The sequence below is a fragment of the Tachyglossus aculeatus genome, chromosome 7, assembly GCF_015852505.1.
Source record: "Tachyglossus aculeatus isolate mTacAcu1 chromosome 7, mTacAcu1.pri, whole genome shotgun sequence".
Lineage (NCBI taxonomy): Eukaryota > Metazoa > Chordata > Mammalia > Monotremata > Tachyglossidae > Tachyglossus > Tachyglossus aculeatus.
In genome coordinates, this window is record NC_052072.1 from 20,184,153 (window position 1) to 20,210,512 (window position 26,360).

Genomic DNA, 26,360 nt, shown 5'->3' on the forward strand with positions numbered 1-26,360 from the left:
TTCCCAGGTGCTCCACTCCCATGTTGCTGTAACTCAATAAAAGACACAGTGAGAATGGGATCGGGGCCGCTTGTCACTCGTACCTCTCCCGGGAGGTGAACGGGCAAGTAGCCACTTTCCTTCTTTACTGCTTTATCTGAACTCACATCTCCGAGTCATTTTTCCTATCTGCGTCACCACCCTGGGTACAAGAACCCTGCGGCCGATTTACACCGATTAACCTATTTTGCACCCTACTTGTCGATAACAATGTGTATCTAGCTATAATTCTATTAATTCTGATGGTATTGACGCCTGTCTACTTGTTTTGTTTTGCTGTCTGTCTCCTCCTTCTAGGCTGTGAGCCTGTTGTTGGGTAGGGACTGTCTCTATATGTTGCTGAATTGTCTTTTCCAAGCGCTTAGTCCAGTGCTCTGTACACAGTAAACGCTCAATAAATACAACTGAATGAATGAACGATATGTGCCACGGCTAGGAGAGACAACACAGACCGTTGGGACCCCAGACCCCTTAGGGTCACCTAGAGCTCCGAACCCCAGAAGGTGATCGCCGTCTGCTAGATCTTTCAGTAGATAATAATAATAATAATAATGGCATTTATTAAGTGCTTACTATGTGCAAAGCACTGTTCTAAGAGCTGGGGAAGTTACAAGGTGATCAGGTTGTCCCACGCGGGGCTCACAGTCTTAATCCCCAGCTTACAGATGAGGTAACTGAGGCACAGAGAAGTGAAGTGACTTGCCCAAAGTCACACAGCTGACAAGTGGCAGAGCTGGGATTTGAACCCACGACCTCTTACTCCAAAGCCCGTGCTCTTTCCATTGAGCCACGCTGCTTCAGATCCAAGCTCTAGTTTAGGCCTGGAGCAGTGTCTAAGGATCCCGCCCCCTCCAACCCCTCCTCAGACTATTTGGTTACTTATTTTAACATCGGGATTGTTTAATTGGTAATTCATTACTATTCTTAATTCCACTCTCATTGTTTTAGGTATCTTTCTACCCTCCTCTTAGACACCTAGCCTCTCTAGGGCAGGGCCTGCATCTGATCCAATTATTCTGCATTTACCTTAGGGCTTAGGCACATAAGTCAGGGTTTAATAAATACCAGAACTTATTAATTAGCAGTGGGGGTGAGCAGATTTGCTGGGAAACAAAGGCAGTGGGAAGAGGGGGGTGGCCAAAGGGTGGAGCCCTGAATCTTAAGGTGGGAATGCTTTCATCCTCGGTTAAGGGCATCTGAGATTTGCTGCAGATTTTTTGTGGTGGTCAAATCAAGGCTTTCTACTGGGCGAAGGACAGAGTGGAGAGGAAAAGGAAGGTGGAGGTAAGGAGTCCAGCACAGTGACCGTTCTACTAGGGGCAAAATGCATCTGGGGCCTGGGCAAGGACAGCGGCTACGGGACAAGGACGAGGAGAAGCCAAGGGCTATCGCTGAGGAAAAAGCAGCAGAGTCCGGTACAGAATCGAGTGTGGGATCCTGGGATGCTTTCGTTGCTGTCCATGTTATTGTTTTCTCTCCCTTTTCAGTGCTATGGGCCCTGAATTAGAGCTTTTTCTGCCTCAGCTGCAATGCCCACACGATTTTGACACCTCTCTCCCTGTTTTGTTGTCTCTCTCCCCCTTCTAGACTGTGAGCCCGTTGTTGAGCAGGGACCGTCTCTATATGTTGCCAATTTATACTTCCCAAGCGCTCAGTCCAGTGCTCTGCACACCGTAAGCGCTTAATAAATATGATTGAATGAATGAATGTGTGGGTGGGCGTAGGTGGATTTTAAAGCTCCTATCATCATCATCAATCGTATTTATTGAGCGCTTACTATTTGCAGAGCACTGTACTAAGCACTTGGGAAGTACAAATTGGCAACATATGTGTTGCAGCTCCTATGACCCATAACAATTACTTTGCGGACTTACTGTGCTGTGAGTGCAGGCTATTCTCCCTGGATGTCAGAACGGGCCTGAAGCGGACCCCACTTGAGCTTGGGACGGCCCCATGTTTCGACTTCTGAGGGGTTTTACCCTTCACCACAAAATGTAACCCTTCTATGAGCTCGTTGTGCTTCTATCAACTCTCTAATATTGTTATACCGTACTCGCCCAAGCACTTAGTACAGTGCTCTGCACGCAGAAAGCGCTCAATAAATACGATTGATCGACTGAGCGGAGGCAGGGGAAGATGGGGGAGAGTGACGTTGGAGGGTGATAAAGATGGTGATGGAAATGGCCCGGAAATTTGGAATGGTGGGAAAGGTAGCAGTTACTGAGCCGTGGCCAGAGGCTGCCTGCCAAGGGGTGACCGTTCTCAGTCACCCAGAAGAGCGCAAGTGGCAAAAAAACCTGTGGCAAAGCTGGACTGGACGATAGGTCAGGAGTCCTGAAAGGGAGTGGCAGTAGAGATAAGAGTCAGGGACACTGCCTAGGTAGTGGAAGATCTTTGGCAGAAATCCCTAATAATAATAGAAATCATCATAATAAAAATTGTGGTATTTGCTAAGTGCTTTCTGTGTGCCAGGCACCGTACGAAGCACCGGGGTGGATACAATCAAGTCGAGTTGGACGCAGTCCCTGTCCCATGTGGGGCTCACAGTGTCAATCATCAATCATCATCAATCGTATTTATTGAGCGCTTACTATGTGCAGAGCACTGTACTAAGTGCTTGGGAAGTACAAATTGGCAACATATAGAGACAGTCCGTACCCAACAGTGGGCTCACAGTCTAAAAGGGGAAGACAGAGAAAAAAACCAAACATACTAACAAAATAAAATAAATAGAATAGATATGTACAAGTAAAATAAATAGAATAATAAATATGTACAAACATATATACATATATACAGGTGCTGTGGGGAAGGGAAGGAGATAAGAAGGGGGGATGGAGAGGGGGGCGAGGGGGAGAGGAAGGAAGGGGCTCAGTCTGGGAAGGCCTCCTGGAGGAGGTGAGCTCTCAGTAGGGCCTTGAAGGGAGGAAGAGAGCTAGCTTGGCGGATGGGCAGAGGGAGGGCAATCCCTGAGAAGCAGTGTGGCTCAGTGGAAAGAGCCCGGGCTTGGGAAGCAGAGGTCATGGGTTCTAATCCCGGCTCCGCCACGTCTGCTGTGTGACCTTGGGCAAGTCACTTAACTTCTCTGAGCCTCAGTTACCTCATCTGTAAAATGGGGATTAAGACTGTGAGCCCTATGTGGGACAACCTGATCACCCTGTATTCCCACCTAGCGCTTAGAACAGTCCTGTGCACATACAACCTGATCACCTTGTATTCCCCCCCGCAGCGTTTAGAACAGTGCTTTGCACATGGCTCAATGGAAAGAGCACGGGCTTTGGAGTCGGAGGTCATGGGTTCAAATCCAGTCACCGCCAATTGTCTGCTGTGTGACTTTGGGCAAGTGACTTCACTTCTCTGTGCCTCAGTTCCCTCATCTGTAAAATGGGGATTAAGACTGTGAGCCCCCCGTGGGACAAGCTGATCACCTTGTAACCTCCCCAGCGCTTAGAACAGTGCTTTGCACATAGTAAGCGCTTAACAAATGCCATTATTATTATAGTAAGCGCTTAACAAATGCCACTGTTATTATTATTTTACAGATGAGGTGACTGAGGCAAAAATAAGTGAAATGACTTGCCCAAGGTCACAGAGCAGACGGAGCCGGGATTAGAACCTATGACCTTCCGACTCCCAGGCCTGAGTATTATCTGCTGCTGTCAGCGCTCTGGAAGGTCACTGCTTTGCCAGCTCCTTTGGCAAGGACCGGCGCTTAGTACAGTGCTCTGCACACAGTAAGCGCTCAATAAATATTATTGAATTAATGGTGCCAGCCACAGAGATGTGCTACAGGCCATCTTTTGGCATGGAGGATGAGGACCTTCCCAAAACCTATTCTGGTTTGAGGACTTAAACGGAGAGGTTGCACTGAGAGGTGATAATGTAAATGTTACAAGGAGAAGAGATGTAGCCTAGTGACCAGAGCAAGAGACTTGGAGTCATTCATTCAATCGTATTTATTGAGCGCTTACTGTGTGCAGAGCACTGTACTAAGCGCTTGGGAAGTCCAAGTTGGCAACGTACAGAGACGGTCCCTACCCAACAACGGGCTCGCAGTCTAGAAGGGGGGAGACAGACAACAAACCAAAACACGTGGACAGGTGTCATCAGAATAAATAGAATTAAAGCTAAATGCACATCATTAACAAAATAAATAGAATAGTAAAAATGTACAATAAAACAGATGGAGTAATAAATCTGTACAAACATATATACGTTGCCAATTTATACTTCCCAAGTGCTTAGTACAGTGCTCTGCACATAGTAAGCGCTCAATATTGATTGATTGACTGATTGATTGATTGATATACAGGTGCTGTGGGGAGGGGAAGGAGGTAGGGCGGGGGGATGGGGAGGAGGAGAGGAAAAAGGGGGCTCAGTCTGGGAAGGCCTCCTGGAGGAGGTAACTATGCCTCTTCATTCAATCATTTTTATCGCCCACTTACTGGGTGCAGAGCACTGTACTAAGCTCTTGAGAGAGTACAACATCATAATAATGGTATTTGTTAAGCACTTACTACGTGCCAAGCACTGTTCTAAGCACTGGGGTAGTTACAAGGTGATCGGGTTGTCCCACGTGGGGCTCACAGTCTTACTCCCCATTTTACAGATGAGGTAACTGAGGCACAGAGAAGTTAAGCGATTTAAACAGACACATTTCCTGCCCACAAGGACTCCTGTGTGCCCTTGGGCAAGTCATTTCACTTCTCTGTGCCTCAGGCCCCTCATCTGTAAAATGGGGATTAAAGCCTGGGAGCCCCATGTGGGACAGGGACTGTGTCCGATCTGATTAGCTTCTATCTACCCCAGCATGGTGCCTGGCGCATAAGAAGCGCTTAACGAATATCACAAAAAATGTCAATTACTGGGGAAGTGCAACTCGGTATTTCCCTGAGGGCCGACAATCAGAAAAGGAAAGTGACCTCACTAAGCCCCCGTGACTCAAAAGTCAAAATATTCAAAAAGTCCAGCGCTTAGAACAGTGCTTTGCACATAGCGCTTAACAAAAACCATTATTATTATTATTATTAAAATAAGCACTTAGTACAGTGCTCTGCACACAGTAAGCGCTCAATAAATACGATCGAATGAATCCTACATGAAGAGTAATGTAGTGAAAGAGCTTTATACAGTGCCTGAATCCAGGGTTTCCATCTGCCTAGGGCACAAATAATAATAATCAAATAATAATAATAATAATAATGGTATTTGTTAAGCGCTTACTATGTGCTGAGCACTGTTCTAAGCGCTGGGGTAGATACAAGGTCATCAGGTTGTCCCACACGGGGCTCACAGTCTCAATCCCCATTTTGCTGATGAGGTAACTGAGGCACAGAGAAGTTAAGTGGCTTGCCCAAGGTCACACGGCTGACAAGTGGCGGAGCCGGGAGTGTTTAGAATATGCAGAGCACTGTACTAAGCGTTTGGAAGCATGGGATAGAGGAGAATTAGCAGAAGCGCTCCCTGCCCATAATAATAATGGCATTTATTAAGTGCTTACTATGTGCAAAGCACTGTTCTAAGCGCTGGGGAGGTTACAAGGTGATCAGGTTGTCCCTCGGGGGGCTCACAGTCTTAATGCCCATTTTACAGATGAGGTAACTGAGGCACAGAGAAGTTAAGTGACTTGCCCAAAGTCACACAGCTGACAAGTGGCGGAGCCGGGGTTTGAACCCACGACCTCTTGACTCCGAAGCCCGGGCTCCTTCCAATGAGCCATGCTGCTTCTCACTAAATGTTCTGTCCTTTGGATTTTCTTCTCCATAAGTGCTGAAACTAAAACTAAAAACTAAATAATAATAATGGTGGCATTTGTTAAGTGCTTACTATGTGCCAAGCACTGTTCTAAGCGCTGGGGGAGATATAAGGTGATCAGGTTGTCCCACTTGGGGCTCACAGTCTTCATCCCCATTTTACAGATGAGGGAACTGAGGCACATTCATTCATTCATTCATTCAATCGTATTTATATTGAGCGCTTACTGTGTGCAGAGCACTGTACTAAGCGCTTGGGAAGTCCAAGTTGGCAACATCTAGAGACGGTCCCTATCCAACAGTGGGCTCACAGTCTAGAACGGGGAGACAGAGAACAAAACCAAACATACTAACAGAATAAAATAAATAGAATAAATATGCGTGGCTCAGTGGAAAGAGCCCGGGCTTTGGAGTCAGAGGTCGTGGGTTCAAATCCCGGCTCTGCCACTTGTCAGCTGTGCGGCTTTGGGCAAGTCACCTCACTTCTCTGGGCCTCAGTTCCCTCATCTGTAAAATGGGGATGAGGACTGTGAGTCCCACGTGGGACAACCTGATTACCCTGTATCTACCCCAGCGCTTAGAACAGTGCCTTGCACATAGTAAGTGCTTAACAAATACCAACATTATTATTATTATTATTATGTACAAGTAAAATAATAGTAATAGGCACAGAGAAATGACTTGCCCAAGGTCACACAGCTGACAATTGGCAGAGCTGGGATTTGAACCCAGGACCTCTGACTCCAAAGCCCGTGCTCTTTCCATTGAGCCACGCTGCTTCTCTGGGTGTAGATAGGTCACATCCTTCCCCCTCCATGACCCCTGATGATCCCAGCCCACCGTCAGGCCCGGCGTTTCAACCCCTAGGGAGAAGGGAGAAAACAGATCCCTCAGAAAAGCAGCATGGCCTAGTGGCAAGACCACGGGCTTGGGAGTCAGAGGTCACGGGTTCAAATCCCGGCTCCGCCAACTGTCAGCTGGGGGACTTTGGGCAAGTCACTTCACTTCTCTGGGCCTCAGTGACCTCATCTGGAAAATGAGGATGAAGACTGTGAGCCCCCCGTGGGACAACCTGATCACCTTGTAACCTCCCTGGCGCTTAGAACAGTGCTTTGCACGTAGTAAGCGCTTAATAAATGCCATTAAATAAATAAATACCCCAGCACTTAGAACAGTGCTTTGCACATAGTAAGTGCTTAATAAATGCCATTAAATAAATAAATAAATAATAATAATAATGTTGGCATTTGTTAAGCGCTTACTATGTGCAAAGCACTGTTCTAAGCACTGGGGGGATACATGGTGATCAGGTTGTCCCATGGGGGGCTCACAGTCTTAATCCCCATTTTACAGATGAGGAAACATAGAACAGTGCTTGGCACATAGTAAACACTTAACAAATACCATAATTACTTAAATTTTCTGGGCCTCAGTTATGTCATCTGTAAAATGGGGATGAAGACTGTGAGCCCCACGTGGGACAACCTGATCACCTCGTATCTCCCCCAGTGCTTAGAACAGTGCTCGGCACATAGTAAGCACTTAATAAATGCCATTAAATAAATAAACACCCCAGAGCATAGAACAGTGCTTGGCACATAGTAAACACTTAACAAATACCATAATTACTTAAATTTTCTGGGCCTCAGTTATGTCATCTGTAAAATGGGGATGAAGACTGTGAGCCCCACGTGGGACAACCTGATCACCTTGTATCTCCCCCAGCGCTTAGAACAGTGCTCGGCACATAGTAAGCGCTTAATAAATGCCATTAAATAAATACCCCAGCGCATAGAACAGTGCTTGGCACATAGTAAACACTTAACAAATACCATAATTACTTAAATTTTCTGGGCCTCAGTTATGTCATCTGTAAAATGGGGATGAAGACTGTGAGCCCCACGTGGGACAACCTGATCACCTTGTATCTCCCCCAGCGCTTAGAACAGTGCTCGGCACATAGTAAGCGCTTAATAAATGCCATTAAATAAATACCCCAGCGCATAGAACAGTGCTTGGCACATAGTAAACACTTAACAAATACCATAATTACTTAAATTTTCTGGGCCTCAGTTATGTCATCTGTAAAATGGGGATGAAGACTGTGAGCCCTCCGTGGGACAACCTGATGACCTTGTAGTTCCCCCAGCGCTTAGAACAGTGCTCGGCACATAGTAAGTGCTTAAAAAAATACCATAATTAGCTTCTCTGGGCCTCATTTCCCTCATCTGTAAAAGGGGGATGAAGACTGTGAGCCCCACGTAGGACAACCTGATCACCTTGTATCTCCCCCAGCGCTTAGAACAGTGCTCAGCACATAGTAAACGCTTAACAAATACCATAATTACTTAACTCCTATGTGCCTCAGTTCCCTCATCTGGAAAATGGGGGTGAAGACTGTGAGCCCCATGTGGGACAACCTGATGACCTTGTATCTCCCCCAGCACTTAGAACAGTGCTTGGCATGTAATAATAATTAATGATAATAATTTTGGTATTTGTTAATCACTTACTATGTGCCACACAGTGCTTGGCACGTAATAATAATTAATGATCATAATTTTGGTATTTGTTAATCACTTACTATGTGCCACGCACTGTTCTAAGTGCTGGGGAGGATACAAGGTGATCAGGTTGTCCCACGGGGGGCTCACAGTCTTCATCCCCATTTTCCAGATGAGGGAACTGAGGCCCAGAGAAGTTTAGTGACTTGCCCAAAGTTACACAGCTGACAAGCGGCGGGGCCGGAATTAGAACCCATGACCTCGGACTCCCAAGCCCGAGCTCTTTCCACTGAACCACGCTGATTGATTCATTCAATCGTATTGATTGAGCGCTTACTGTGTGCAGAGCACTGTACTAAGCGCTTGGGAAGTTCAAGTTGGCAACATATAGAGACGGTCCCTACCCAACAGTGGGCTCACAGTCATTCATTCATTCAATCGTATTTATTGAGCGCTTACTGTGTGCAGAGCACTGTACTAAGCGCTTGGGAAGTACAAGTTGGCAACATAGAGAGATGGTCCCTACCCAACAGTGGGCTCACAGTCTAGAAGGGGGAGACAAAGAACAAAACCAAACATACTAACAAAATAAAATAAATAGAATAGATGTGTACAAGTAAAACAAATGAATAAAGTAATAAACATGTACAAACAAAATAAAATAAATAGAATAGATATGTACAAGTAAAATAGAGTAATAAATATGTACAAACAAAATAAAATAAATAGAAAAGATGTGTACAAGTAAAATAAATACAGCAATAAATATGTACAAACAAAATAAAATAAATAGAATAGATGTGTACAAGCAAAATAGAGTAATAAATACGTACAAACAAAATAAAATAAATAGAATAGATGTGTACAAGTAAAATAAATAGAGCAATAAATATGTACAAACAAAATAAAATAAATAGCATAGATATGTACAAGTAAAATAAGTAGAGTAATAAATATGTACAAACAAAATAAAATAGAATAGATGTGTACAAGTAAAATAGAGTAATAAATATGTACAAACAAAATAAAATAAATAGAATAGATATGTACAAGTCAAATAAATAGAGTAATAAATATGTACAAACAAAATAAAATAAATAGAATAGGTGTGTACAAGTAAAATAGAGTAATAAATATGTACAAACAAAATAAAATAAATAGAATAGGTGTGTACAAGTAAAATAAATAAGTAGAGTAATAAATATGTACAAACAAAATAAAATAAATAGAATAGATGTGTACAAGTAAAATAGAGTAATAAATATGTACAAACAAAATAAAATAAATAGAATAGATATGTACAAGAGTAATAAATATGTACAAACAAAATAAAATAAATAGAATAGATATGTACAAGTAAAATAAATAAGTAGAGTAATAAATACGTACAAACAAAATAAAATAAATAGAATAGATGTGTACAAGTAAAATAGAGTAATAAATATGTACAAACAAAATAAAATAAATAGAATAGATATGTACAAGTAAGAGTAATAAATATGTACAAACAAAATAAAATAAATAGAATAGATATATACAAGTAAAATAAATAAGTAGAGTAATAAATATGTACAAACAAAAGAAAATAAATAGAATAGATGTGTACAAGTAAAATAAATAGAGTAATAAATATGTACAAACAAAATAAAATAAATAGAATAGATATGTACAAGTAAAATAAAGAGTAATAAATATGTACAAACAAAATAAAATAAATAGATTAGGTGTGTACAAGTAAAATAAATAGAGTAATAAATATGTACAAACAAAATAAAATAAATAGAATAGACATGTACAAGTAAGAGTAATAAATATGTACAAACAAAATAAAATAAATAGAATAGATGTGTACAAGTAAAATGAATAAGTAGAGTAATAAATATGTACAAACAAAATAAAATAAATAGAATAGATGTGTACAAGTAAAATAGAGTAATAAATATGTACAAACAAAATAAAATAAATAGAATAGATATGTACAAGTAAAATAAAGAGTAATAAATATGTACAAACAAAATAAAATAAATAGATTAGGTGTGTACAAGTCAAATAAATAGAGTAATAAATATGTACAAACAAAATAAAATAAATAGAATAGACATGTACAAGTAAGAGTAATAAATATGTACAAACAAAATAAAATAAATAGAATAGATGTGTACAAGTAAAATAGAGTAATAAATATGTACAAACAAAATAAAATAAATAGAATAGATGTGTACAAGTAAAATAGAGTAATAAATATGTACAAACAAAATAAAATAAATAGAATAGATATGTACAAGTAAAATAAAGAGTAATAAATATGTACAAACAAAATAAAATAAATAGATTAGGTGTGTACAAGTAAAATAAATAGAGTAATAAATATGTACAAACAAAATAAAATAAATAGAATAGATGTGTACAAGTAAAATAGAGTAATAAATATGTACAAACAAAATAAAATAAATAGATGTGTACAAGTGAAATAGAGTAATAAATATGTACAAACAAAATAAAATAGAATAGATATGTACAAGTAAAAGAAATAGAGTAATAAATATGTACAAAATAAAATAAATAGAATAGGTGTGTACAAGTAAAATAAATAGAGTAATAAATATGTACAAACAAAATAAAATAAATAGAACAGATATGTACAAGTAAAAGAAATAGAGTAATAAATATGTACAAACAAAATAAAATAAATAGAATAGATGTGTACAAGTAAAATAAATAGAGTAATAAATATGTAGAAACAAAATAAAATAAATAGAATAGATATGTACAAGTAAAAGAAATAGAGTGATAAATATGTACAAACATATATACAGGTGGTCTGACCCTGGGGGCACCGGAGCCTCTGGGGGGAGGGAGAGCCAAGGGTCGGGGAAACTGAGGCAGGGGCGGGTCTGGGAGGAGCCGGGGGGCCCAGCTCAGTCCCCGCCCGCTCCCCTTCCCCTTCCTCCCGGTTTTCTCCCGGTTTTCCTGGGATGCCGCAGTGAGCCCCCTGTTGGGGAGGGACCGTCTCTATCTGTTGCCAACTTGGACTTCCCAAGCGCTTAGTACAGTGCTCTGCACACGGTGAGCGCTCAATAAATACGATTGGATGAATGAATGAATGAATGCTGGAGCCTGCAGGCCCGGCCCTGGCGGTGGTGCCCGCCGTGCCCGCGCCCGCGTGCCCGCGCCCGCCGTGCCCGCGCCCGCGTGCCCGCCGTACCCGGGCCTCCGGCCGCCGCCGCCGCAGCTCGCCCAAGGATCCGCGGACGCTCCGGGCCCAGGGAGGGGGCGTGGCTATGCAGATGAGGAATCGGCCGTGCAGACGGGGACGTGTCTATGCAGATGAGGGGGCGTGGTCATGCAGATGAGGAACCGGCCGTGCCGACGAGGGACGTGGATATGCACATGAGGGGGGCGTGGTCACGCAGACGAGGCGGCCGTGTCGGGAGGGGCGCGGCCATGCCGACGAGGGCGTGGTTATGCAAATGCAACAGCGGGCCATTCTAAAATGAGGGGGCGTGGCCGTGCAGATGAGGGGGCGTGTCTACGACGACGGGACATTTAGGCTTTTAGACTGTGAGCCCGCTGTTGGGTAGGGACTGTCTCTAGAGGTTGCCAACTTGGACTTCCCAAGCGCTTAGGACGGTGCTCTGCGCACAGTGAGCGCTCAATAAATACGATTGATTGATTGAGGTGCGTGTCTGACGAGGAGGGGGCGTGGCCATGACGATGAGGGCGTGACCATGCAGATGCATAGCCTCCTCCAGGAGGCCTTCCCAGACTGAGCCCCTTCTTTCCTCTCCCCCTCATCTTACCTCCTTCCCTTCCCCAGAGCACCTGTATATATGTATATATGTTTGTACATATTTATTACTCAGACTGAGCCCCTTCCTTCCTCTCCCCCCGTCTTACCTCCTTCCCTTCCCCACAGCACCTATCTATATGTATCTACGTTTGTACATATTTATTACTCTATTTATTTACTTATTTTACTTGTACCTATCTATTCTATTTATTTTATTTTGTTAGTATGTTTGGTTTTGTTCTCTGTCTCCCCCTTTTAGACTGTGAGCCCACTGTTGGGTAGGGACTGTCTCTATAGGTTGCCAACTTGTACTTCCCAAGCGCTTAGTACAGTGCTCTGTACACAGTAAGCGCTCAATAAATACGATGGATTGATTGATTGATGCGGCAGAGTGCCATTCTGAGGGGGCGTGGCCATGCAGATGAGGGGCGTGTCTGTGACGTGGAAGGGCGTGACCATGCAGATGCGGGGGAACGTGTCGGGAGGGGCGTGGCCATGCCGATGAGGGCGTGACTATGTAGACGAGGGGCGTGGCCAGGACGAGGAGGGCGTGGCCATGCAGATGAGGGGCGTGTCTCTGACGAGATGGTGGGTGGCCATGCAGGCGAGGGGGCGTGGCCATGCAGATGAGGGAGGTCCGTGTCGGGAGGAGCGTGGCCATGCAGATGAGGGGGCGTGTCCATGACGACGAGGGGGCGTGTTCATGCAAATGAGGGGGCGTGACCATCCGGGGGAGTGGCGTTCACGCTGACGAGGGGCGTGGCCATGATAAGGAGGGCGTGGCTATGCAGATACGAAGCGCGCCATCCCCGGGGAGGGGCGTGGCCATGCAGATGAGGGGCGCGGCCATATCGAAGAGGGGCGTGGTCGTTCAGATGTAGGGGTTTGACCTTGTAGACGAGGGGGCACGTCCGTACCGAGGAGGGGGCGCGTCTATGACGAGGAGGGGAGAATCTATGCAGATGAGGGGGGCGTGTCTATGCAGATGAGGGGCGTGAACGTGGCGCTGAGAGGGCGTGTCTATGCAGATGAGGGGCGTGAACGTGGCGCGGAGGGGCGTGTCTATATGTATATATGTCTGTACATACTTATTACTCTATTTATTTTACTTGTACATATCTATTCTATTTATTTTATTTTGTTAGTATGTTTCGTTTTGTTGTCTGTCTCCCCCTTTTAGACTGTGAGCCCACTATTGGGTAGGGACTGTCTCTCTATGTTGCCAACTTGGACTTCCCAAGCGCTCAGTACAGTGCTCGGCACACAGTAAGCGCTCACTAAATACGATTGATTGACTGATTGATGAGGGGGCGTGAACGTGGCGCGGAGGGGCGTGTCCATGCGGACGAGGGGGCGTGGCCATGCAGACGAGGGGGCCTGTCCGTGCCGAGGAGGGGGCGTGGTCATGCAGATGAGGGGCGTGCCAGTGGAGCGGAGGGGCGCGTCTATGCAGATGAGGGGCGTGATTATGCAGATGAGGGGGCGTGTCCACGTCGGCCCCTTTCCGGCCGCCGCAAAAGTGTCGTAAACGGGCGGCCGGCGGGCACAGCGAGCGGGACGGAGCGCGCGGCGCAAGGTGCGGCACTGGGGGGCGACGGGGATCGGGGGGCGAAGGGACAGGAGCGGGGGGGGGTACCGGCAGGGGGCGCGCGTGCGCGTGCGCGCGGGGGCTGCCGGGAGCGGCGGCCCCCATTCACCCCGGCCTATGTACTGAGCGCCCCGGGGGCGGCGGCCCCTCCGCTACCTGGGGGGGGGGTCGTGGGTTCGAATCCCGACCCCGGGTGACCTTGGCCGAGTCACTTCATCATCATCATCATCCATCGTATTTATTGAGCGCTTATTATGTGCAGAGCACTGTACTAAGCGCTTGGGAAGTACAAATTGGCAACATAGAGAGACGGTCCCTACCCAACAGTGGGCTCACCCGGCCCTGAGCCTCAGTGACCTCCTCTGTTTGGGGGTCTGTCTCCCCCCCCTTTCTAATAATAATAATAATAATATTTGTTATTGATGGTATTTGTTAAACGCTTACTTCATTCATTCATTCAGTCGTATTTATTGAGCGCTTACTGTGTGCAGAGCACTGGACTAAGCGCTTGGGAAGTCCAAGTTGGCAACATCTAGAGACGGGCCCTACCCAACAGTGGGCTCACAGTCTAGAAGATAATAATAATGGCATTTATTAAGCGCTTACTATGTGCCCAGCACTGTGCTAAGCGCTGGGGAGGTTACAAGGTGACAGTCTTCATCCCCATTTTACAGATGAGGGAACTGAGGCCCAGAGAATGATAATAATATTGATGGTATTTATTAAGCGCTTACTATGTGCAAAGCACTGTTCTAAGCGCCGGGGAGGTTACAAGGTGATCGGGTTGTCCCACGCGGGGCTCACAGTCTTCATCCCCATTTTACAGATGAGGGAACTGAGGCCCAGAGATTGATAATAATGATGGTATTTATTAAGCGCTTACTATCTGTGACCTTGGGCAAGTCACTTCACTTCTCTGAGCCTCAGTTACCCCATTGCGTAGAACAGTGCTTTGCACATAGTAAGTGCTTAACAAATGCCAACATTGTTATTATTATTATTATTATTATTATTATCTGTAGAGCACTGTTCTAAGCATCGGGGAGGTTACAAGGTGATCAGGCTGTCCCACGGGGGGCTCACAGTCTTCATCCCCATTTTACAGATGAGGGAACCGAGGCCCAGAGAATGATAATAGTGATGGCATTTATTAAGCGCTTACTATCTGCAGAGCACTGTTCTAAGCGCTGGAGAGGTTACAAGGTGATCAGGTTGTCCCGCGGGGGGCTCACAGTCTTCATCCCCATTGTACAGATGAGGGAACTGAGGCCCAGAGAATGATAATAATGATGGTATTTATTAAGCACTTACTATCTGCAGAGCACTGTTCTAAGCGCTGGGGAGGTTACAAGGTGATCAGGTTGTCCCACGGGGGGCTCACAGTCTTCATCCCCATTGTACAGATGAGGGAACTGAGGCCCGGAGAATGATAATAATGATGGTATTTATTTAGCGCTTACTATCTGCAGAGCACTGTTCTAAGCGTTGGAGAGGTTACAAGGTGATCAGGTTGTCCCACGGGGGGCTCACAGTCTTCATCCCCATTGTACAGATGAGGGAACTGAGGCCCAGAAAATGACAGTAATACTGATGGCATTTATTAAGCGCTTACTATGTGCAAAGCACTGTTCTAAGCGCTGGGGAGGTTACAAGGTGATCAGGTTGTCCCTCGGGGGCTCAAAGTCTTTACCCCCATTTTAGAGATGAGGTAACTGAGGCCCAGAGAATGATAATAATATTGATGGTATTTATTAAGCGCTTACTATGTGCAAAGCACTGTTCTCAGCGCTGGGGAGGATACAAGGTGATCAGGTTGTCCCCCGGGGGGGCCCCACAGTCTTCATCCCCATTGTACAGATGAGGGAACTGAGGCCCAGAGAATGATAATAATGATGGTATTTATTAATCACTTACTATCTGCAGAGCACTGTTCTAAGCGCTGGGGAGGATACAAGGTGATCAGGTTGCCCCCCGGGGCCTCACAGTCTTCATTCCCATTGTACAGATGAGGGAACTGAGGCCCAGAGAATGATAATAATAATGATGGTATTTATTAAGTGCTTACTATGTGCAAAGCACTGCTGTAAGCGCTGGGGAGGATACAAGGTGATCAGGTTGTCCCACGGGGGGGCCCCACAGTCTTCATCCCCATTGTACAGATGAGGGAACCGAGGCCCAGAGAATAATAATAATAATAGCATTTATTAATTGCTTACTATGTGCAAAGCACGGTTCTAAGCGCTGGGGAGGTTTCAAGGTGATCAGGTTGTCCAGCGGGGGGCTCACAATCTTCATCCCCATTGTACAGATGAGGGAACTGAGGGTCAGAGAATAATAATAATAATAGCATTTATTAAGTGCTTACCATGTGCAAAGCACTGTTCTAAGCACTGGGGAAGGCTACAAGGTGATCAGGTTGTCCCTCGGGGGGCTCACAGTCTTAATCCCCATTCTACAGATGAGGGAACTGAGGGTCAGAGAATAATAATAATAATAGCATTTATTAAGTGCTTACAATGTGCCAAGCACTGTTCTAAGCGCTGGGGCAGATACAGGGTAATCAAGGTTGTCCCACCTGGGCTTGGCAATCTTAATCCCCATTTTACAGATGAGGTAACTGAGGCGCAGAGAAGTGAAGTGGCTTGCCCAACGTCACCCAGCCGACAAGTGGCGGGGGCGGGATTAGAACCCATGTCCTGTATATATCTGTATATATGTATATATGTTTGTACATATTACTCTATTTATTTATCTTACATGTACATATCTATTCTATTTATTTTATTTTGTTTTATTTATTTATTTATTTATTGTTTATTTTATCTCTTCTATTTATTTTATGTTTGGTTTTGTTCTCTGTCTCCCCCTTCTAGACTGTGAGCCCACTGTTGGGTAGGGACCGTCTCTATAATGTCGCCAACTTGTACTTCCCAAGCGCTTAGTCCAGTGCTCTGCACACAGTAAGCGCTCAATAAATACGATTGATTGATTGATTGATGTCCTCGGACTCCCAAGCCCGGGCTCTTGCCACTAAGCCACGCTGATTTGCCCAGCCTGGGAGTTGCCTAGGGGACTGTTTTTATTTTGTACTAAGCACTGGGGTAGAATCGGGATAATCTGGTTGGATGATCCCTGTCCCACAGAGAGTTCCCAGCCTAAATAAGAGGGAGGGCAGGTATTGCAACCCCATTCTATAGATGAGGAAACTGACACCCAAAAGCTAAGCCAATTGCCTCGGGCAATTGTCCACCAAGCCCCATTGCTTCTCCAATTCATTCATTCATTCAGTCGTATTTATTGAGCGCTTACTGTGTGCAGAGCACTGGACTGAGCGCTTGGGAAGTACCAAATTCTGGGGCTTTTGGCGTATTCTCAAATCTGCCCCAAATCGAGTAACCGTTGTCTGCCGTGTGACTCATCATCATCATCATCAATCGTATTTATTGAGCGCTTACTGTGTGCAGAGCACTGTACTAAGCGCTTGGGAAGTACAAGACTCGTCTGTTACTTCTCTGGGCTCCGCTTTCCTCCTTTATCAAGTGGGAATTCAGTATACGTTCTCCTTCCGATTTAGGGGGTGAGCCCCCGGATGGGACAGGGATTGGGTCTGATCAATCAATCATATTGATCGAGCGCTTAGACTGTGAGCCCACTGTTGGGTAGGGACCGTCTCTATATGTTGCTAACTTGTACTTCCCAAGCGCTTAGTACAGTGCCACTAAGCCACGCTTATTTGCCCAGCCTAGGAGTTGCCTAAGGGACTGTTTTTATTTTATACTAAGCACTGGGGTAGAATCAGGATAATCCGGTTGGATGATCCCTGTCCCACAGAGAGTTCCCAGCCTAAATAAGAGGGAGGGCAGGTATTGCAACCCCATTCTAGAGATGAGGAAACTGACACCCAAAAGCTAAGCCAGTTGCCTCGGGCAATTGTCCACTAAGCCCCATTGCTTCTCCAATTCATTCATTCATTCAGTCGTATTTATTGAGCGCTTACTGTGTGCAGAGCACTGGACTAAGCGCTTGGAAAGTACCAAATTCTGGGGCTTTTGACGTATTCTCAAGTCTGCCCCAAATCGAGTAACCGTTGTCTGCCGTGTGACTCATCATCATCATCAATCTCCATTCCCCCATCTTACCTCCTTCCCTTCCCCACAGCACCTGTATATATGTATATATGGTTGTACATATTTATTACTCTATTTATTTATTTATTTTACTTGTACATATCTATCCTATTTATTTTATTTTGTTGGTATGTTTGGTTTTGTTCTCTGTCTCCCCCTTTTAGACTGTGAGCCCACTGTTGGGTAGGGACTGTCTCTTTGTGTTGCCAATTTGTACTTCCCGAGCGCTTAGTACAGTGCTCTGCACATAGTAAGCGCTCAATAAATACGGTTGATGATGATGATCAATGGTATTTATTGAGCGCTTCCTGTGTGCAGAGCACTGTACTAAGCGCTTGGGAAATACAAGACTCGTTTGTGACTTCTCCGGGCTCCGCTTTCCTCATTTATCAAGTGGGAATTCAGTATACGTTCTCCTTCCGATTTAGGGGGTGAGCCCCCGATGGGACAGGGATTGGGTCTGATCAATCATATTGATCGAGCGCTTAGACTGTGAGCCCACTGTTGGGTAGGGACCGTCTCTATATGTTGCCAACTTGTACTTCCCAAGCGCTTAGTACAGTGCTCTGCACACAGTAAGCGCTCAATAAATACGATTGATTGATTGATTAGCGCCGAGCGCTGTTCTGAGCGCTTGGCAGAAGACAGTACGGCAATATACCGGACGGATTCTCTGCCCACTATAATTTAGTGGACTGATCTTAATTATCTTTTATCTACCCCAGAGCTCAGTACGGTGCTTGGCACACAGTAAGTGCTTACCTAATACCACGATTATTATCAATCAATCCGTGGTATTTAGTGAGCACTTACCGTGTGCCGAGCGCTGTACTAAGCACTTGAGAGTGCAGTGCAAAAGAGTTGGTGCGCCTGTTCCCTGTCCACAGTGAGCTTGCAGTTTAGTCCTTGATAATAATCAATCAATCAATCAATCAATCAATCAATCGTATTTATTGAGCGCTACTGTGTGCAGAGCACTGTACTAAGCGCTTGGGAAGTACAAGTTGGCAACATAGACAGTCCCTACCCAACAGTGGGCTCACAGTCTAAAAGGGGGAGATAGAGAACCAAACCAAACATACTAACAAAATAAAATAAATAGAATAGATAGGTACAGGTAAAATAAATAAATGAGGCCAGCTCTATTATACAGGTCAGTCAGTTGTATTTATTGAGCACTTACTGTGTGCAGAACACTGTACTGAGTGCCTGGGAGAGTACAGTGTAACAGACACATTCCCTCCCCACAACGAGCTTACAGTCTACAGGCTTGTCATACTTCTATCGGGCTGGATCCCCCCCGTCTTACCTCCTTCCCTTCCCCACAGCACCTGTATATATGTATATATGTTTGTACATATTTATTACTCTATTTATTTTACTTGTACATATCTATTCTATTTATTTTATTTTGTTAGTATGTTTGGTTTTGTTCTCTGTCTCCCCCTTTTAGACTGTGAGCCCACTGTTGGGTAGGGACTGCCTCTATATGTTGCCAACTTGTACTTCCCAAGCACTTAATCCAGTGCTCTGCACACAGTAAGCGCTCAATAAATACGATTGATGATGATGATGATATGTTTGTACATATTTATTACTCTATTTAACTTGTACATATCTATTCTATTTATTTTATTTTGTTACTATGTTTGGTTTTGTTCTCTGTCTCCCCCTTCTAGACTGTGAGCCCACTGTTGGGTAGGGACTGTCTCTATATGTTGCCAGTTTGTACTTCCCAAGCGCTTAGTACAGTGCTCTGCACATAGTAAGCGCTCAGTAAATACGATTGATGATGATGATATGTTTGTACATATTTATTACTCTAACTTGTACATATCTATTCTATTTTATTTTGTTAATATGTTTGGTTTTGTTGTCTGTCTCCCCCTTCTAGACTGTGAGCCCGCTGTTGGGTAGGGACCGTCTCTCTATGTTGCCAATTTGTACTTCCCAAGCGCTTAGTCCAGTGCTCTGCACATAGTAAGCGCTCAATAAATACGATTGATGATGATGACCGTCTCTATATGTTGCCAACTTGTACTTCCCAAGCGCTTAGTCCGGTGCTCTGCACACAGTAAGCGCTCAATAAATACGATTGATTGATTGATTGACTGTATCCAACTCAATTGGCTTGTCTCCCCCCGCCCCAGCGCTTAATACAGTGCCTGGCACATAGTAAGCGCTTAACAAATGCTATTTTCATTATTATTGTTATTATTATTATTAATAAAGCCCTTGCACTTCTGACATGACCAGGGCAGGCAAACTCGTTGGGAAGCGGCCGGCCCCGAGATCGAGTTAACCAAAAATATTGACGTCCAGGCCTCCTTAGGGTATTAACCAACTTCGTTTTTGTGCCAGACCTAAGTGAAGTGGCCAACAGGATGGTTTACCAACAGGTCCCGGCCGTGTGAAATGAAGTTTCTGTCAGCACAACTTTGCTGGGGAGGATCGGTGAAGAGATTGGGTGAATAGAGTCAGAAGGTCCTGGGTTCTAAATCCGGTTCCGCCACTTGTCCGTCGTGTGACCTTGGGGAAGTCATTTCCCTCCTCCGTAAAATGGGGATTAATAGCCATGAACCCCATGTGGGACAGGGACCGGATTCAACCTGAGTAGCTTGTAACTTCCCCGGCGTTTAGTACAGTTTGCTTGCAAAGTGCCCACCGAGGCCTGCGCTGAAAATAACGATTATCGGGGAATAGACTCGTCGATCTGTAAACCCATGGAGAAGCTTGTCATGGTTATGTTTATTTTTGGGCTTCACTTATAGTTTTAGTGATTTGTGCAACTTTTTAAACTTTAGCAACTTTTTACCCACTTACGTTACTTCTGTCTCCCCCTTCTAGACTGTGAGCCCACTGTTGGGTAGGGACCGTCTCTATATGTTGCCAACTTGTACTTCCCAAGCGCTTAGTACAGTTCTCTGCACACAGTAAGCGCTCAATAAATACGATTGATTGATTGATTGCAGTGCCTGCCGTATAATAAGCATTCAACAAATACCATTTGTTAAGAAAAAAAGGCATGGAGGGCCCCAGCATCATCTTCGAATGTGAAGGGTTATTCATGAAATGATACTCGTTAAGCGCTGTGATGCGCCAAGTACTGTTCTAACCACTGGGTAGATACGGTATAATAATAATAATAATAATGGCATTTATTAAGCGCTTACTATGTGCAAAGCACTGTTCTAAGCGCTGGGGAGGTAACAATGTCATCAGGTTGTCCACAGCAGGTCTCACAGTCTTAATCCCCATTTTACAGATGAGGAAACTGAGGCCCAGAGAAGTTAAGTGACTTGCCCAAAGTCACACAGCTGACAATTGGCAGAGCTGGGATTTGAACCCACGACCTCTGACTCCAAAGCCCATGCTCTTTTCCACTGAGCCACGCTGCTTCTCATGAATGAATGCATTCATTCATTCATTCAATTGTATTTATCATCATCATCATCAATCGTATTTATTGAGCGCTTACTGTGTGCAGAGCACTGTACTAAGCGCTTGGGAAGTACAAATTGGCAACATATAGAGGCAGTCCCTACCCAATAGTGGGCTCACAGTCTATTGAGTTCTTACTCAATCGTATTTATTGAGCGCTTACTGTGTGCAGAGCACTGTACTAAGCGCTTGGGAAGTACAAATTGGCAACATATAGAGACAGTCCCTGCCCAACAGTGGGCTCACAGTCTGTTGAGTTCTTACTCACTCATTCGTATTTATTGAGCGCTTACTGTGTGCAGAGCACTGTACTAAGCGCTTGGGAAGTACAAGTTGGCAACATATAATCAGGTTGGACACAATCCCTGTCCCATATGGGGCTCACAGTATCAATCCCCATTTTCCAGATGAGGGAACAGAGAAGTGAAATGACAGGCCCGAGTTCACACAGCAGGAGGGAGTAGGATTTCACTCTATTTATTTATTTTATTTGTACATATCTATTCTATTTATTTTACTTTGTTAGTATGTTTGGTTTTGTTCTCTGTCTCCCCCTTTTAGACTGTGAGCCCACTGTTGGGTAGGGACTGTCTCTATATGTTGCCAATTTGTACTTCCCAAGCGCTTAGTACAGTGCTCTGCACATAGTAAGCGCTCAATAAATACGATTGATGATGATGATGAGTAGGATTTAATCCCCATTTTACAGATTAGGAAACTGACGTACGTTGCGGTGATCTGTCCAAGGTGGCCCAGCAGGCCGGTTTCGGAGCTGGGATTGGAACCCAGGTCTTCCCGAATCCCAGGCCGGAGCTCTTTCCAGGAGGCCACGCTGCTTTTCTGTTCTCTTGGATTCGGACTGTCTCTTAGAGTCTATCCTTGTGGGCCTCAGTCTTTGGGTTTTGATTTCTACCTCTCAGCCTCAGGGTATGTCTGTCAGTCTGTCGTCTCTCGCTGCATCTTTTATTTCTGTCTCACTGCTGCTACCTCACAGTTTCTCAACTCCCATGGTGAGAGTTCAGGGAGTTTCTTCTGCCTCGTTTCCCTTCTGCGTCCTAGAACTGTTTATTGCACTTCACCGGGGTGAGGAGAACAACTGTTTCTACTCCCTCGAGGTCTAAGACCTAAAATAATAATAATAATGGCATTTGTTAAGCGCTTACTATGTGCAAAGCGCTGTTCTAAGCGCTTGGGGGTGATACAAGGTGATCAGGTTGTCCCACGTGGGGCTCACAATCTTAATCCCCATTTTACAGATGAGGGAACTGAGGCTCAGAGAAGTTAAGTGACTTGCCCAAGCTCACACAGCAGACGTGGCAGAGCCGGGATTCGAACCCATGACCTCTGACTCCCAAGCCCGGGCTCTTTCCACTGAGCCATGCTGCTTCTGATATATCTATCAGCCCCCCGGGGCTAAGCTCTCTCTCATTGATTCTAAGATTGAATATTCATTCATTCATATTTATTGAGCGCTTACTGTGTGCAGAGCACTGTACTAAGCGCTTGGAAAGTACAATTTGGAACAGAGACAATCCCTACCCAACAACGGGCTCACAGTCTAGAAGAGGGCAACAGACAACAAAACAAAACAAGTAGACAGGCAACGATAGCATCAAAATAAATAGAATTATAGATATATGCACATTATTTTAGTAAAATAAATAGAATAATAAATATGTACATATGTACACAAGTGCTGTAGGGCGGGGAGGGGGGTAGAGCAGAGGGAGGGAGTGGGGCGATGGGGAGGGGAGAAAGAGCAGAGGAAAGGAGGGGCTCAATCAATCAATCGTATTTATTGAGCGCTTACTGTGTGCAGAGCACTGTACTAAGCGCTTGGGAAGTCCAAGTTGGCAACATATAGAGACAGTCTGGGAAGGCCTCCTGGAGGCGTGTTCTCCTACTTAGACTCTGAGCACTGTGTGGGTTGGAAACCATGTCTGATCTATTTATCTCGTGTCTTCCCCAGCCCTGAAAACAGTGCTTGATACATAGTAAGCATTTAAATCCCATCATCATCATTACTGCTTAGCAAATAGGAAGAACTTAGGAAATACCATGAAAATCATCATGATAGTATTTACTGAGTGTTTACTGTGCACTGGGGGAGGTCCAAGATAATTGGCCTGGATGGAGTCCCCGGCCCACCCGGGGCTGGCTCACAGTCTAAGGGGAAAAAGGGAATTTGAAGACATAATCCCGGCCCTCGAGAAGCTTACAAAGTAGCAGGATCAGGTAATGAAAGCACCTATTAGAAAGCACCTTAGAACAGTGCTTTGCACATAGTAAGCGCTTAACAAATGCCATCATCATCATCAAGCACTTAGTACAGTGCTCTGCACACAGTAAGCGCTCAATAAATACAATTGATCATTATTAAAGCAGCAACTATAGCCCAAGAAAGGACATTTGCAATTGTTTTAATAACCATAAAGTCCCAAAGACAAATTACTTCTTTACAATTTGAAAGATGATATTTATGGACCACATTGCTCACACTGGGCCACAAAAAGAACTGTGGAGTCTAAAGTTTTTTTTTTTTTAATTAAAAACACAGATCATCATCATCATCATCAATCGTATTTATTGAGCGCTTACTGTGTGCAGAGCACTGGACTAAGCGCTTGGGAAGTACAAGTTGGCAACATATAGAGGCAGTCCCTACCCAACAGTGGGCTCACAGTCTAAAAGGGGGAGACAGAGAACAAAACCAAACATACTAACAAAATAAAATAAATAGAATAGATATGTACTGTAAGCTCATTCTTGTATCTGCAACGAAATACGCTATCATATGACTAGTGTCTGTTTCCTCCCCATTTACACACTTCCTATTTTGGGCTGCTATCATTTGATAGATTGTAGGCTATTTTTTAGTCAAGCCTTGCACATTCCTCCTCAGCGATAAGACTCAGACAATTCAGTGCTTAAAATCGGAAGAGTTTCGTGGTTAAATGCCTCGGACGTTCAGAGACGACAGGTTGATTTTCTCTTTAGGGAATGTTTTTTTCCTTTTGCCATTAGGAAGGTGTCACTTGGGTATTTAGGGTAGAAGTGAAAATCATTTATGGTATGCAAGGGGGATTCAGGTAGTTGATCAATTTAGAATCTCCCATGGAGTCGATAGCAATAGTAGTGGTATCTGTTAAGTGCTTCCTGTGAGCCAGGTACTGTACTAAGCGCTGGGGTAGATACAGGATGCACAGGTTGGACACAGTCCCTGTCCCACACAGATCTCACGGTCTCAATCCCCATTTTACCAGGGAGGGAACTGAGGCACAGAGAAGTGACTCGCCTGAGGTCCCGCAGCAGGCACGTGGTGGAGCCAGGATTAGAACCCAGGTCCTCTGGACTCCCAGGCCTGTTCTCCATCCAGTATCATAATAATAATGATAATAATAATAATGGCATTTATTAAGCACTCACTAGGTGCAAAGCACTGTTCTAAGCGCTGGGGGGAATACAAGATGATCAGGTTGTCCCACGCGGGGCTCACAGTCTTAATCCCCATTTTACAGATGAGGTAACTGAGGCTCAGAGAAGTTAAGTGACTTGACCAAGGTCACACAGCAGCCATGTGGCAGAGCCGGGATTCGAACCCATCACCTCTGACTCCAAAGCCCGTGCTCTTTCCAGTGAGCCATGCTGCTTCTCAATAAATGATAAATGATAATAAATGATAGCATTTATTAAACGCTTACTATGTGCAAAGCAGTGTTCTAAGCACTGGGGAGGTTACAAGGTGATCAGGTTGTCCCGTGGGGGGGCTCACAGTCTTAATTCCCATTTTCCCGATGAGGTGACTGAGGCCCAGAGAAGTTAAGTGACTTGCCCAAGGTCACCCAGCTGGCAATTGGCAGAGCCGGAATTTGAACCCATGCCCTCTGATTCCAAAGCCCGGGCTCTTCCCACTGAGCCACACTGCTTCCCTGGCGTGACAAGTGCCAGCTCTAGACTGAACTGTGGTCCAGGATATTTTGTTCATACAAGACAACTAGGAAGACTCTGGGGTTGTTGTTTTTTCACCCTTTTGTGTCCAGGACAGTGTGTGGATTTTTTAAGAAGAGTAATGCTGAAATCGAAATTCTGCATCAATCAATCCAACAAATCAGTGGCATTTAGTGAGCACTTACCGTGTGCAGAGAACTGTACTAAACGCTTGGAAGAGTCCAGCCGAAGTATCGGTAGACATGTTCCCTGCCTATAAGGAGCTTGCAGTCTAGTCTTCCTCAAGTCCGCCAAACAATGCCCTACTGAAGGCTCACCTCCTCCAGGAGGCCTTCCCAGACTAAGCCTCCCTTTTCCTCTGCTGCCCCGACTCCCTCCCTCTATTCTACCCCCCTCCCCACTGCACTTGTGTATATATGTACGTATTTATTATTCTATTTTATTAATGATGTGACGAGCTCTAATTCTGTTTATATTGATGATACTTGATGTTTACTTGTTTTGATGCCCGTCTCCCTCCTAGACTGCGAGCCCGTTGTGGGCAGGGATTTGCTTCTATTTGGTGCCGAAGTGTACTTTCCAAGCGCTTAGTACAGTGCTCTGCACACAGCACTCAGTAAATACAATTGAGTAAAATAGAATGGGGAAACAGACGTTAAAATAACTTACGATGTATACATAACTGCTGTTGGGCCGAGGATAGAGTGAATATCAAGGGCTTAGTTAGTAATTAATACTATTACAATAATGACAATATTAATAATAATAATAAGTAGACACATTCCCTGCCCACAACGAGCTTACAGTCTAGTGTCTGTCCAGCTGCCTGCTTTGGCAAACACAGGGGAATGTAAGTGAGGAAATAAATGTTGTCATTTCCTGAACTGTAGGTATGAGATCTTGAGTGGAGCTTAAAAATATTGCATTAATATTGCGGGCGGAGGGATGGGGACTGCTCTTATCCTAAAAGGCTGGCATGGAAGTTAGGCATGTTGTACTAAAAGTTTCAGATCACAAAATTGCCTAATTCACTCTGACAGTAAAGCATCCAGGAAGTGAATTCAGATCATTACAAATTCACGGTCTATAGTAAATTAGGAATGTTATGTGTGGACTACAAAAAAAAAGGCCTTCTGAATTGTAAATGCAACATTTTTGAAAGCAGGGGAA

The 26,360-nt window shown here is 44.6% G+C and overlaps 2 protein-coding genes across 3 annotated transcripts in view; one reads left to right on the plus strand and one right to left on the minus strand.

Moving 5' to 3' along the window:
- The window catches only part of DRAM2 (DNA damage regulated autophagy modulator 2), a 54,351-nt gene extending 42,787 nt beyond the window's left edge, over positions 1-11,564 (minus strand). For both annotated transcript variants that reach the window (XM_038749009.1, XM_038749008.1), the window contains exon 1: positions 11,502-11,564. The gene's annotated coding sequence lies outside the window, so the exon portion shown is untranslated. The remainder of the gene's footprint in view (positions 1-11,501) is intronic.
- A 2,046-nt stretch (positions 11,565-13,610) lies between these two features.
- CEPT1 (choline/ethanolamine phosphotransferase 1) overlaps positions 13,611-26,360 on the plus strand; it is a 73,778-nt gene continuing 61,028 nt past the window's right edge. The window contains exon 1 of the mRNA XM_038749007.1: positions 13,611-13,662. The gene's annotated coding sequence lies outside the window, so the exon portion shown is untranslated. The remainder of the gene's footprint in view (positions 13,663-26,360) is intronic.